Raw genomic sequence first — 12,829 nt, 5'->3', positions numbered from 1 at the left:
GCCCATGATAACCCTGAATGTTTCCAATGAAGTATGACAATTGTCTAGAAAACAAAGTCTCAGTTATTCTCAACATATTTGGTTCCAAAGTCATCCTTCTGCAGATAGTACAAACAACAAATGGTACAGCCATACATATATACAAGTATATATTTTATTTATGTGTGTTTGTCTGTGTATATATATATATATACACATATATATATATTTAGACCTGCCACTGAAAAGTAATATGTGGTAATTTTCAGACAAATAATTTTAAGAGCCTTCAATCACTGCAAGTTTTATTTTAAGGAAAGCTGAAACATCAACACTAATAAGCACAATCAACAAACCTTTAGTTCTCTCTAACAGTGTTTGAGTCACTGGCACCTGCTAGGATCAATCTAGATAGCCGCTACAACACTTAGTTCCAACAGTCTCTTAAAAAGATACATGAAGTTCAAGCTTTACTTACTAAGCTGTCCTATAACAAACTTTCCCTCCACCCCCAACCCTGACTTACCCAGTTAGAGCTAAACTACTTCAGCACCTCACTTCAACATTTAAAAGTTACGTATTTCAAACACACGTCATACACTTCAGTCAATTCCATTTGCTCCTAGAAAACACTGTACATTTTCAATTAGCACTGTCAGAAAGGGAAGCACCCTCTGGTCTTTTCACTGAAAATCAATTATGCAAAAAACAGTTTAGATGGTCTAATTTAGCTGTGCCATATGTATACTACAAGGTGTTCAACAGCTTTGATGAAAAATTGGCAATGATGTTAGCCAGCTGTCTGGGGTCTTGGTATTACATGTGGAAGATGAATATCTCATTCATTAAATTTCCCTTAATTTGTACAAGTCACCATTTTTCCTTTTATAATTAACAACTTTTCTACTGTCTTTCCCAGTTGGGAAAGTTTAAAATCCTTGCCACATCCTGTTTATATAGTCTCAATGTGCTGCTAATTGTCATTCTACTAAAATAAAGCCTTCTTACATGGCTGTATTTTATATTGGCTGGCTTATTTTCATCGTGGCACTTTCTCATATAGAACCATCTTCCTGGTTGAGGTGTGCAAGACCTAACTTCCCTTCAGAGTACTATACTATCTTCAGTGCTTTTCCACCTGCTTTCTCCATTTTGCTTTCAAACAGTAGAGAGTTTTGCTAACTTTGACCATAATGCAAAAATACATTTAATATTTCCACATCCGTAAAACTGAAACACATTTAATCAAAGCAAGCATTGTATTATAAGATATGATAAACTCTGATTTTCTATTCTACTGCACTTCACTTTTTGAAAATGCTGGTCAATCCACTAAATTGACTTTATAAATTTACTAGTGAGTTACACAGCTTGCTCTGGGGGAAAAAATATTTCAATTGATGTAAACACTTCTGAATCTGGACAAATAATCTGAATTTTAGTCTGAACTCCATCAGTAACTAGAAGAGCTTACATAAGCCATTTCGCCTCAGAGCTCCTGTCCCTCAACACTGAAATAAGAGAGCTGAAACAGGTTATAGGAAGATCTAGTATGCAGTTAGCTAATGGCTCCCATTGCCACTTCAGACCACTCTAACTTACTCTGTTTGTCCTCTGGTGCTTCACAGTCTGGTGACATTGGGACAAATATGAATCTTAAAAACATTTCTTCCATAGATAGAAAAAGCATCCAATTACACTGTGTCCCATGTATGCATGGATATTTTAGTCCCTTTGAGCTTTTTATTTGCTTCTGATATTGAGACTTTTCCCTTTTCCTTTCTAGCCAATGGCCTTCCAGAGAGCTAAGCCTATCAAATTAGTAAGATAACTGAGGAATCAGTATAGCAGGATGAGAGTTTTACTATAGGGCCATAAGAGGACTTAAGAAATCAGGTTCTGGAATTGCCATCATCTTTAACTTTCTGAGACACTTAATTCCAGCAGTACTGTGCTAGGATAATCAGGTAGTATTAAGGCAACATTCAAGACTTAAAATTCAATTAAGATAAATATTCAAAGAAATCAGAATATTGCCTCATCAAAGTTTTTTGTCAAAAGGGAAAGCATAACATGCCATTGTCTTTAAAGCTTTTTTTTTCTTTTTTTAAAGATACTCCTTATAGGTTAAATAATTATTCAGAAAAAAGATCTCAAAGACCNGTAGTATTAAGGCAACATTCAAGACTTAAAATTCAATTAAGATAAATATTCAAAGAAATCAGAATATTGCCTCATCAAAGTTTTTTGTCAAAAGGGAAAGCATAACATGCCATTGTCTTTAAAGCTTTTTTTTTCTTTTTTTAAAGATACTCCTTATAGGTTAAATAATTATTCAGAAAAAAGATCTCAAAGACCTGGTTAATCATTAACTAATGAACTATCATAAAAAGATTGGTTCTGTTAGTCACGATTTTCCTTATACACATAACTCTTAACCCAAATTTTGTCCAAGTTGTTAATAAAAGGAAAGTAATGTATTCTAAGGTTTTATTAGAAAAGATATACTTAAAGAATAGCTAAAATATTCAGTGATTAATCTACATTTGTAAACTTTCCTGAACACATGACATTTTAGCAGGAAGTACTACTCTGAATAAATAAGCAAATAAATTTTGTTTAACCCATTAGGATGAAATCATAATGAAAATGCATGAAAAACTGTAGGTGATACAGTTAACAGTAACTTGTTCCTTAATATTGTTACTCTAATAATGATGCCATTGTTATTGGGAGATGTGAAGTCACATGAATACACAAATGTCCAAGGTATGTTCAATGAAAGGCAAGCGTTAAAAAAAAATGATGTGTATATGTTTGTATATTGATTTGTGTAATTATATTTTTTATCTTGAAGGATCTACAGAGTATTAACAGGGTGAATTCTGAGTATTAACAGGGTGAATTTCTTGTCCCCAATAAATTGGGGACAAGAAAGAGAATTTTTGTGACCTTATACCTACGTCTATGTTTTAGTTTTTTTACAATGAACATGTAAAACTTGTAGTTTTAAATATTTTTAAAATAAGGTACTACATACCCACTCCAGTTGTTGCTTAATAAACACAGGAAATAAAAGTAAGTTGCCATCCTGCAAACATATCAGGGAATCCAAATGAACAGCACTCTATTTGTGGGACCACACGACAGGGACACTATAGTCTACAGTGATAAAGGAACTTCAGAGTGCTTTGCAAGCATTAACAAGTGGGTTAAACTTTTAAAATTAAACCCTGTTGATATTGTCTTCATCAAAAAGATTTGCAATGCAAAAAAAAAAAAATCTTGATGCATAAAATGTACTAATAAAATAAAATTATGTAAATCAGGTAACTTTAACATTTTTAAGTCCATCCCACTAAGATTAATGAACCCTCCTTGTTTTTCCACCTGGAATTCTAATCCCAGGCTTGTTTTCAGGAAGATTTTCTGCCATTTGTCTCTAGAAACATTTGTAAAGCATCAAGGCTTTGATTTATTCACCTGTATACTTGTTGAATGAAATAGAGCCTGCTTCAACTTTGATTTGCTTCAAACCATCTGAAGAGTTAATATACTAATACCACTAAGTAGGTGATTTCTGTTAAAGTTGGTTATTTCGATGCTATTCGGACAAAATTAAACTATAAAAAAAAAAGCCTAGGTACCAAAATACTAGCAATAGAAGGATGCTAACTACATATGACAGAAATCCATTCAAAAGAAGAAAAGTTATTAATAGATTACTAATCTAATATACAAGCAATATCATAATAAATTTTAAAATGCAAATATTTTAAGCATAAAACTGATCCCATATATCTCCCCATCAAAAATACAAACAAGTTTCCTTCCACTGTTTACATACATACCATAAGAAAAGGCTAAATAAGGACTAAATCAACCTAAAATAATTTGAAAGTGGCATAAGGGCTGAGAGTTATTAGTGAAATCTAAGGACCATCATGAGAGCATTTTCTAGTACCACATTCAGGCTGAAACTGAGATTATAATACACCCCGGGCTTTATGGAAATAAGGGTGCAGCTTTGAAAGAATGGCTTAAAGTTCCAGAGAGTGATGAGTTGTTTGTTTTTTTTTTACACCTTGAGCTACCTGCACAGCTGCCAAAAAGTGTTAAGGTGGATGATGAATACACCTCTGAAAGTCTTACTATAGCTCCATATATTTTGATTCTTGAATCAAACCAATTAACTAATGCACTTTACAGTTAGAGCTCTCACATGATAGAATGTAAGGCAAGCTTCCCAATAGGAAGCCAGTAAGGATCTCCATTTCCCAAGCCCTTCCATGCAATCACGCAACAGAGACACAAAGCAAGTAATGAAAACCCAGCTTGCAAAAACAGAAAGGGTCCTACATAAAAAGGACCTAAGGTAAAGAAGGACTAAAACTTTCTTCATGCCTCTGCAATGTAGAGGTGAATGCTGCTCATTTTCCTTGCAGGAACCCAAGTTCCATCTTATCTGAAACATATCCTATATATCTGGTGACCAAAGAAAATGGGAACCAACCAAAAGAAGTCAGTCTTGAAATGACTATTACCCCATGAGCAAGCAGCAAGAAAAAATTCATCATAAAGGAATTGGATGCCTCCCCCTAAAGTTACCCATTCGTGGAAAGTAGACAGTGCTAACCAGATGTCAACTGAATAATTGCTGTCAGCCTCAAGTTTTCTGATAACCAAGCTAAAAAGTTTCCAAGAAATAAGAAAATAAGGCTTCTCTAATCTCACTTTTCTTCTACAGTTTAATTTTAAAACTTAAAGACAGTTCCTTGGTGCCTAGGGTTTAAAAAAAAAAAAAAAAAAAAAAAAAAAAAAAAAAAAAAAAAGTCCTCACCTGTTCATTCCACTCCAAGAAAGTCCTCTTTATTGGCACTATTTATGGGAAGCCAGTGGGGGGTCACCCCATTTTAAAAAACAAGTCAGTCTGCTGAAGTAGATTTGCAATGAAAATGCAGGCGGCAAAAGGGCACACGGACTGGCAAAATTCAAACAGTAGAACGAACTCTCTGTAAAGAGAGATCATCACTTGCGCGGCTTCCGATGCCACCTGGAGGAGGATAGTGCACGCAATCCTGGTCCATCGGGTTCGTTTAAAACGAAAGACCAGTACAGTCGCAGACAGAGGCCAACCCCTACATCCCCCGTTATCCCTCCGAAAAGCAATGGGGAAAAAGACCAGCCAGCTAGCAAAAGGACAAGATGACATGGATTTTTGCGACTTAATGCTAACCAGGAGCTTTTGGGAGCCCAACAATCAGGCAAAGCAGAGTTGCGGGCGGTGGGCGGGGGGCGGGGCGGGGTGGGGGGCGGTTCATCCGCAGGTGCGGTGGGGGAGGATTAGAAAACCAGTTTCGTGCCTTCGTGGAGGAAGCTCATCGTGGGAAAGTCACCGCCTGGCTCGAACCTTGCTGGATCGGGCCCCTCCAGGAGCGGCGAGGAGTCACGCCGGGCTGCCGCCAGGGGACCCCCCGGTCCGTCCCCGCCCCAGCTCCCCGGTTGCCCGGCAGCCCCGAGCCAGTCTCGGGGAGGGAGCGGAAGCCAGGGCAGTACCAGGTGTAGTCGTCCTCGTCCCGGCAGGCGGCTATGCTCTCCAGATCCGGCAGTTCCACCTCGTTCCAGCACTTGGGGGCCGGCAAGGGGCGGGCGCTGCAGCGTCCCCCGGCGCGTCCCCGCGCCCCCGGCTCGGCCCGCCACCGCCCCGCGCGAAGAAGCCCGCTGCCGGCTTGGAAGTAGACGGAAGGGCGCCTCGGGTGGCTGCGCCAGGCTGCAAAGCAGGGAGGGCGCGGGGCTAGGAGCAGGAAGGTGCCCGGGGAACGCCGGGACTGGAGCACCGCCGTGCCACTGCCGCTGCCCGGCCGCCACCGCCCCCGCCCAGCGCCAACCCGAGCCCCAGGCCCCCTGAGGCCGCGCGGTGACCGTGGCCGGCCGGGGGGCTCGAGGACCCAATGGGCTGGCCAGGCCCCGCGGCGGGGGGCGGCGCGGGCGGGTGGCGGCGGCGGCAGCAGCAGCAGGTGCGGGCGGCGCCGCGCTTGCCGCTCGACTTCCGCAGCGCTCGTTCTGCTTCTCCAGCTTGCGCACCAGCTCCTGCAGCTTCTTCACCGCTCAGCTCGGTCACCACCGGCCCGGAGCCCGCTCCAGAGCTGACCCCCGCCGAGGCACATTTCACCTGCTCCGCCATCAATCGGTGGGCCCCGGAGGGCCGCGGGCCGCCGGGGACGTGCGGCGCCGCCGCGCCGGCCTCCTCGGGCCACGGGAGGCTACGGCTCCTTCCCTGCCGCCCCAGCCTGGGGGGCCGACCACGCGCGGGCTGAGGGCCGAGCGGCGGGTTGAATCAGCACCGGCCCTCGCTCCGGGCCGCGGCAGCACCACCGAGCTGATCTGCACATGCTCAGTGCGTCCCTCCAGTCCCCTGGGCGTCGCGTGCAGGCTCCGGGTTTTAGCCGCGGCCCGGGGGGTGGCGGGCGAGAGCGGCGAGGGGGGCGGGGCGAAGGGGGGCGGAGAACCGTGGGGAAGCCCACCCAGGGGGCGGGGCCGGCAGCCCTGGTTGGGGCCGGGGAGCCGCACCCACCCTTGCTACCTAATCCCAGGTGCCTGATTGGACCTGGCCTGAACTTTCCCGCCACAGGCACCTCCTGCCGCTGCGGGGAAAGCGAACTGCGCGGGTCTCTGAGCCAGGTGCGGGGGGCCAGGGGGTTCCCAAAAAAGCAGCTGCAGGTGCTGGCCCTCGAGGAATGCACCTAGGGCCCGCTGGTTTGCTTCCTTCCCAGCTCTCTGTTAGGCTCCATGACAGCGTTTAATAGTCACTGACTAACGAATCCTATAGAAAACTTAAAGGCTGGGGATTCTTATTCTGAAAATCGACAAGTGGATAGGGGGAACAGAAAGGCTTTGGGACGATGCCACTCATGTACTCATGGGTAATAGAGAAACAAAATGGTGGGAGACAGGAGGCCGAGAAGAAAGAGAAGAAAGCCCTCTCTCTAAGAGGTAGAGTGGCCAGCTGCTAAGGAGACAAGTGTTTACTTAAGTATTTATTCTAAAATAGTCAAATTTGAACTGTTACCACCATTGTTTGCCACAATAAAAGAAGAACTACTTTTTTTTTTTCATGTTATATATATTCACGCATTCTCCAAACAAAAGATCTTTGAGCACCTACTCTGTGCCAGGAACCATTCTAAGAGCTCGTGATGCGGGCAGTGAGTACAATAGGCAAAAATGGTTATGGAGAGAAATATGAGTAAAATTGTTTAGTGCGCCTTCTGTTAAATAATGTATGAGTTATTAAAGTCAGTCTTGCAAAGCAGAAAACCTCAGATTTCTACCCAACACCCTTTAATCTCACCTGCAAACCTGCTATTTCTTACCACTTGGAAACCATGAGCAAATCTGCTTTTTTAAAAGAGGTTTTAAGCAGAAGAATTTATCGAGTTGTGTTCAAAGAATACTGACTTAGCATTCTGAGTGTTTAACACAATCAGAGGAAAACCTGAGATTATATTATGAGAAAAATCTACACCACTGTTTCTCATCCTCAGATGATATACTATCTAGTGAAAGTCCTTGCTAGGGACTTTACATACCAATCTTTGTGACAATGTACCTCGTTTCTCTGGAACTGCTAATACATTGTATCTATTGGTTTTAGATATGGTTTTGTGTCTTCCTGCTCAGAAACACTTGTATCTTCTCAATTGTTAATCTACATCTCCAGCTTCTGTGTGCAGGGTGGATGTTTTGCATTTAACATGCTTGGTGAGACCTTCCCTAAATTAGATAAATGCGTGTGATGACTCCCTTAGCCTTCCCGGTATTCCAGCTTGCTAGCCCACCACCTAACCACCTGTATCACCCATCACCTTTCCAAGTTTCGGTCTATCTTTACGATTTTTTTGGTTATTACCAAAACCTGGAAAAGTGGAGTTATACTACTGAAAGTCCTGAGTAAAGAATCTATTGAAGGATTTTTCCCGCATGCTCAGTGGCAGATGCGGGTAGCAGTATCCCTGCAACACAAAGAAAGGGAGACGACAGACACAATGAGAACAAAGAGCTGCTGGGTCCCATACTAGCGAAAGAAATTGGGAATAGGCACATAATAGTGAAGACAACAAGAATTAACATGTAAAGAAAAGCAGTCATTTTACTGCACAATTTATATACACTCTAAAGAAGGAGAGAAACAGACAGCCCTCTCCTCGTTCATTTACCCAATATGGTCTATATACATCCAACAAGCAGTAGTCAAGCTTTTGAATCCTGTTTTCTAAGTAATAATTATCATAAAAATCTTTGTTCTTTAAAAAGAAAGCATGCATTGAAATTTAGACGTAGAAAAGAGATGAAACATTGTTTAACAATTCTAGTCTGCATTATTCTTCTGAAAAGACAAATTTGCCCTTTTCCTACCTGTTTTAAAAGTGTGAAATTATTTATGTCCAAAGAAAATTTAAATAATGTTTTTGCTCTCTCTTAATGCCCCTCTTTTTTTCCCTTTTGTGAATTGCACATGTACACACACCAGAGACACTCAAAATGCACACTGATTTCAACTTGGTGTCCCCAGGCTGCCAGTCTCTTTAACATATAATTAAAGAGGTTGATGGTGTCAAGGTTTTAATTAAGCAGTCTTGATTTTTTATTTTGATGCAAATTAGTAAGCTTTGTGTTCTGAAAGAGATTGCATGCTGTAGTTGCTCAATTGTAGTGTTTTCATTTTAAATAAAATATGTAGGTGATTTCAGAGGTTTACAAAGAAGATATGAGAAATGAAAGTGCATGTCTCATTTAAAAGTTTGTGCTTTAAGCATACATTTGATACACCATAAGGTAATGTGAAACATCCACATATCACACATTCAAAACTGGATAAAGATATGCACATTTCTCTCTATTAATTACACTTCAGAACTACCATCACTCTAGTGAATTTTAAGAGAGAATATGAACTTATTTTAATTTATATTTTTCACATATATTTCTAATAGTGTCTATGAACATTAAATAGATCAAGCAACAGAATCACAAAAGCACCATAGGTTCTTCTTGAGTATATAAAAATAATTCTGCAAGGAAACTGAGAAACAGCCTGTTATTATCCCAGTTTTGCAGATGAGCTTACAAGGTTATGTTACTGCCCAAGTTCAGTCATGAAAATGATGGTTCTTTGCAGTTGCTAGTGGGCCAGAGTAAAATTTCTCCTAGAGTAAGATTCATATGTTTAAATTTTGCGATCAGTACAGCTGACATACCCTAATATGAGTACTACATTAATTCAAGTTTATAGATCCAATTACTGCAAGAAAAGAAAATAACCTAATGTGTTAAACTAAGATCAAAGATCCCCAACTGCATTTTCAAGTCGATTTGAACCACGGTGTTTGAGTGATTCTTATGCATCTTCATGGAGATTCCTGTTTATACATACAGAATAGACTTGAACACTGCAGGTCCCATTGCCCATGTGCAGTGCCTAGCATAGTGTCTAGCACATGGCAAAGAAATACTCAAAAAATGTTAAAGGATAAAGGAATCAACAAATAAATCCCCAAGTTCTAGCTGGAATTTAGACAAACACATAATTAGCTATTTCCATAAACCTCATTTATCATAAGGTAACAACATGGGAAGACTAGAGGCTTTTTGCAGATCCCATAATAATCAATTATTTTATATCTGACCCCATTAATAGCCAGGAAAATACTTGCTGCACCTAATGTGTTATATTTTAATGTAGGGAGATTATGGAAAGAGAAAACAGAAATACAAGAAGTCAGAATTTATTTTTAAAAAATCCCTATGTGAGTTGCTCCATTCTAACCCCACCCAACTCTACTACTCATATTCATGCCCAAACGCACATAATTATACCCTATAAAGTCACATGTGGTGGTAGTTACAATAATAATAATAGTAACAATAATCACTCTGTTGATTTGTCAAGCTATACCTGTAAGAGCTCCTTTAAATAAACACTCATTACATGTCTATTATTTTCAGATGCTAGATGAGTTTTAAGAAGTGAGTAAGAAACCAGTGTCTCCACCATCAAGAACTTATCTAGTTGGAGAAAGAAGCATATAAACAACTAACTATAACACAAAAACTAGTGTTATGTATCATAATGAAAATATAAATAAACAGCATAAGGAGGGATCAAGAAGGAGCAATTTGGCTAAAAATTTTGGGAAGGCTTCGAGTAGAAAGTAAACATTATTTCAACCAGGCATGGAGGCATGTGTCTGTAGTCCCAGCTACTCAGGAGGCTGAGAAAGGAGGATTGCTAGAGCCCAGGAATTCAAGGCCAGCTTGGGGAACATAGTGATACTTTATCTCTAAAAGAAGGAGAGAGAGGAACAAAGGCAGGAAGGGAGGAAGAGAGGGAAAAAAGAAAAGAAAGAAGGAAGGAAGGAAGGAAGGAAGGAAGGAAGGAAGGAAGGAAGGAAGGAAGGAATCCATTCTCTCATTTGGATCTCCTCATTTAAGAGAATTCATTATCTCATTTGGTTCTCCTCATCAAGCTGTTAGGTAAGGCATCAGGGCAAGTGTGAATTCATTTATCAGTCCGCATGGGATGAAAACTAGGATATAGTACCCAGCTCTAATTCTTAATCAATATCCTTTCCTCTGTGGTCAATTTGTTTTGTTTTTATGAATAGCTCATATATGTACTACTGCCATTAGAAAGAAACTTTCTATAATTTATCTTAGAAGCTATCTAGTGCTTACTAAATGCCAAGAATTGCTCTAAACCCTTTACATGTATTAAGTTATTTAATGATCAAACAACTCCTTGAGATACTTATTTTATAAATGAGAAAACTGAGGCACAGAGAGGTCAATTTGCCCACAGTTACCCAGCCATAAGTGGCAGAGCCAGGTTTTGAAGCTAAGTAGTCTGATTTCAGAGTCCAAGCTCCTAAACTGTAGTATCTCTTTTTAGGTCTTAAGCAGCACCAAGCAGAGTACTCTGCTCTGGTCCTTGTGGCTTTTAAATAAAAACTATTGACTAATGCAAAATCAGTCAATGGAATGCCTTGAACAAAGTCTGATTCATTAACAGGCAAATATTACTGGAACTTTAAAGGTCACCAAGCACAGATTAGAAAACAGTAAGCTTCCAAGATCAACAAAGTTCCCAGTGCTGGTACAACATTTTTGACAGTACAATGGCTATTCATTCAGTGTGCATTTCTGAGCAGATGACTAAAACAGCATAAATTATCACTGTCCTATTTTGCATTTCTAGCCATTTGGATTCTTCAAATGTCAATACCACTTTTAAGAATACGTAAAAGAAACAATGCCACGAACTATATCAAACCCAAACAGATCCAATACTGGTTGTGGAAATGTTTTGAAGTTCAAAAATTAAAAAAAAAAAAACAACCATCAGGGACTTTTATTAAAATCTGAAACTTTTTTACCTAAAGCAAATAGACATTTTGAACAAGATTTGCTTTTCTTAAAATAAGTGCCCAAGATTACTTAAACTTTGAAAATAACATCTTACATAAAAGCACCTTTATTTTCAAAATTTAACTTTACAGAGAAGAATGAATTCGGTATAATTTGAATCTAGCTGGAAAAATATAGTAATTTATCCTACCATCACGTTGGCTATCTATTCTAAAGCTTTTGAAACTATTGGGATTTATTTTCTCATTTTCCTCAAATGTTTCTCTCATCATAAAAGTCAATGTGGTCGATTTTTTTTCTTTAATTGAAAATGGTTAGTTTTCTTTGATAATTTACAGAGCTTTTATAAAACTCCTCTGAAAAAAAAAAAATTGCCATCACATCTAAGTGCTACAAACAAAAGCTAGAAATCATTTGGAAGTCTGTGTGACATGGCAGGGCAACAAGCCCTCCTGATAGTGGATCTTTTTGTTCTCATAACAGAATCTGACACAGGTGCAAGGACATGACTCTTGGAATCTAAGTAAATTGCAATGGAAGGCAGCCCACAGAAAATAGTACACCATTCTCTTCGCCAAATCCTCACATTCTGAAAGTTATAAGTCAGTTTCAGAGAAATTGCTGCAAGTTTATTCAAAACAAACCTTCAATTAGTGCATATTCATGGTCTGTGTACATAATGAATTTTCAGAAAAGAGTAACAATGATATTATAGAGGGGTGATCTGTGTTTCAACTACAATATCTCATCCTGGATCCTTCACAGAAACAATGATTATAATCCTGTCAGAGAAGGATTGGGTCATTGTGATTACAGATTTTTTTTTTTTTAATCTTCAGGAATGTTTTTTGTTTATTTTCAGAAAAAAAGATATGTGTCAATTGTCATAGAATACTTTATGAAAGCTGTTGTTGTCTTCAAAGCAAAATGCAAAACGTTCAAAGATGAAAGGTTCTGGTAACTAAGGGATGGTCAAATTGGTAGGATAAGGGAGAATTAAGACAGAGTACAGTTTTCCAGATTTATAACCAGCTGAAAGCCTCTGTTTTCAGACTCTGGGCTTTACTTGATGGTATTTATAAGTAATTTGTATTAGTACATGGAAACTGTGTCTGAAAGCTCTGATACTACTAGAAGACTGGAGACAGAAAAAATAACAAACAAACAAACAAAATCAGTAAATAGTTAAATTACTAGCTTAAAATCAATTTATACCTGCATTTTTTCTTATATCTCTCTTACCTCTGGGTCTGTTTCCTTATAAAAATTATTTTTACATGTTTGTTTGGTGATTAGGCCAACAAATGGCAGATGCCTATTGGAAGAAAAAAATCTAAACTAATTCAGCTTTTAGAAGATAGAAATCCAGAGAATTACTGTGGAAGCCTAACTTGAAAATGAGGTGGTGACATCAGTCCCTTTGATG

At 39.6% G+C, this 12,829-nt stretch overlaps 1 protein-coding gene across 2 annotated transcripts in view; it reads right to left on the bottom strand.

Annotated features, from left to right (window-relative positions):
* LOC108529117 (SLAIN family member 1) overlaps positions 1-6,231 on the bottom strand; it is a 65,866-nt gene extending 59,635 nt beyond the window's left edge. The window contains exon 1 of one of the 2 annotated variants that reach the window (XM_017871219.1): positions 5,536-6,231. The gene's annotated coding sequence lies outside the window, so the exon portion shown is untranslated. The remainder of the gene's footprint in view (positions 1-5,535) is intronic. The other variant, XM_017871218.1, reaches the window with a different exon arrangement.
* Between the last annotated feature and the right edge of the window lie 6,598 nt (positions 6,232-12,829).

Source organism: Rhinopithecus bieti, unplaced genomic scaffold (genome assembly GCF_001698545.2).
Source record: "Rhinopithecus bieti isolate Rb0 unplaced genomic scaffold, ASM169854v2 scaffold_4981, whole genome shotgun sequence".
Lineage (NCBI taxonomy): Eukaryota > Metazoa > Chordata > Mammalia > Primates > Cercopithecidae > Rhinopithecus > Rhinopithecus bieti.
The sequence above is the reverse complement of the archived record's forward strand: the minus strand, read 5'-3'. Positions and strand labels throughout refer to the sequence as shown.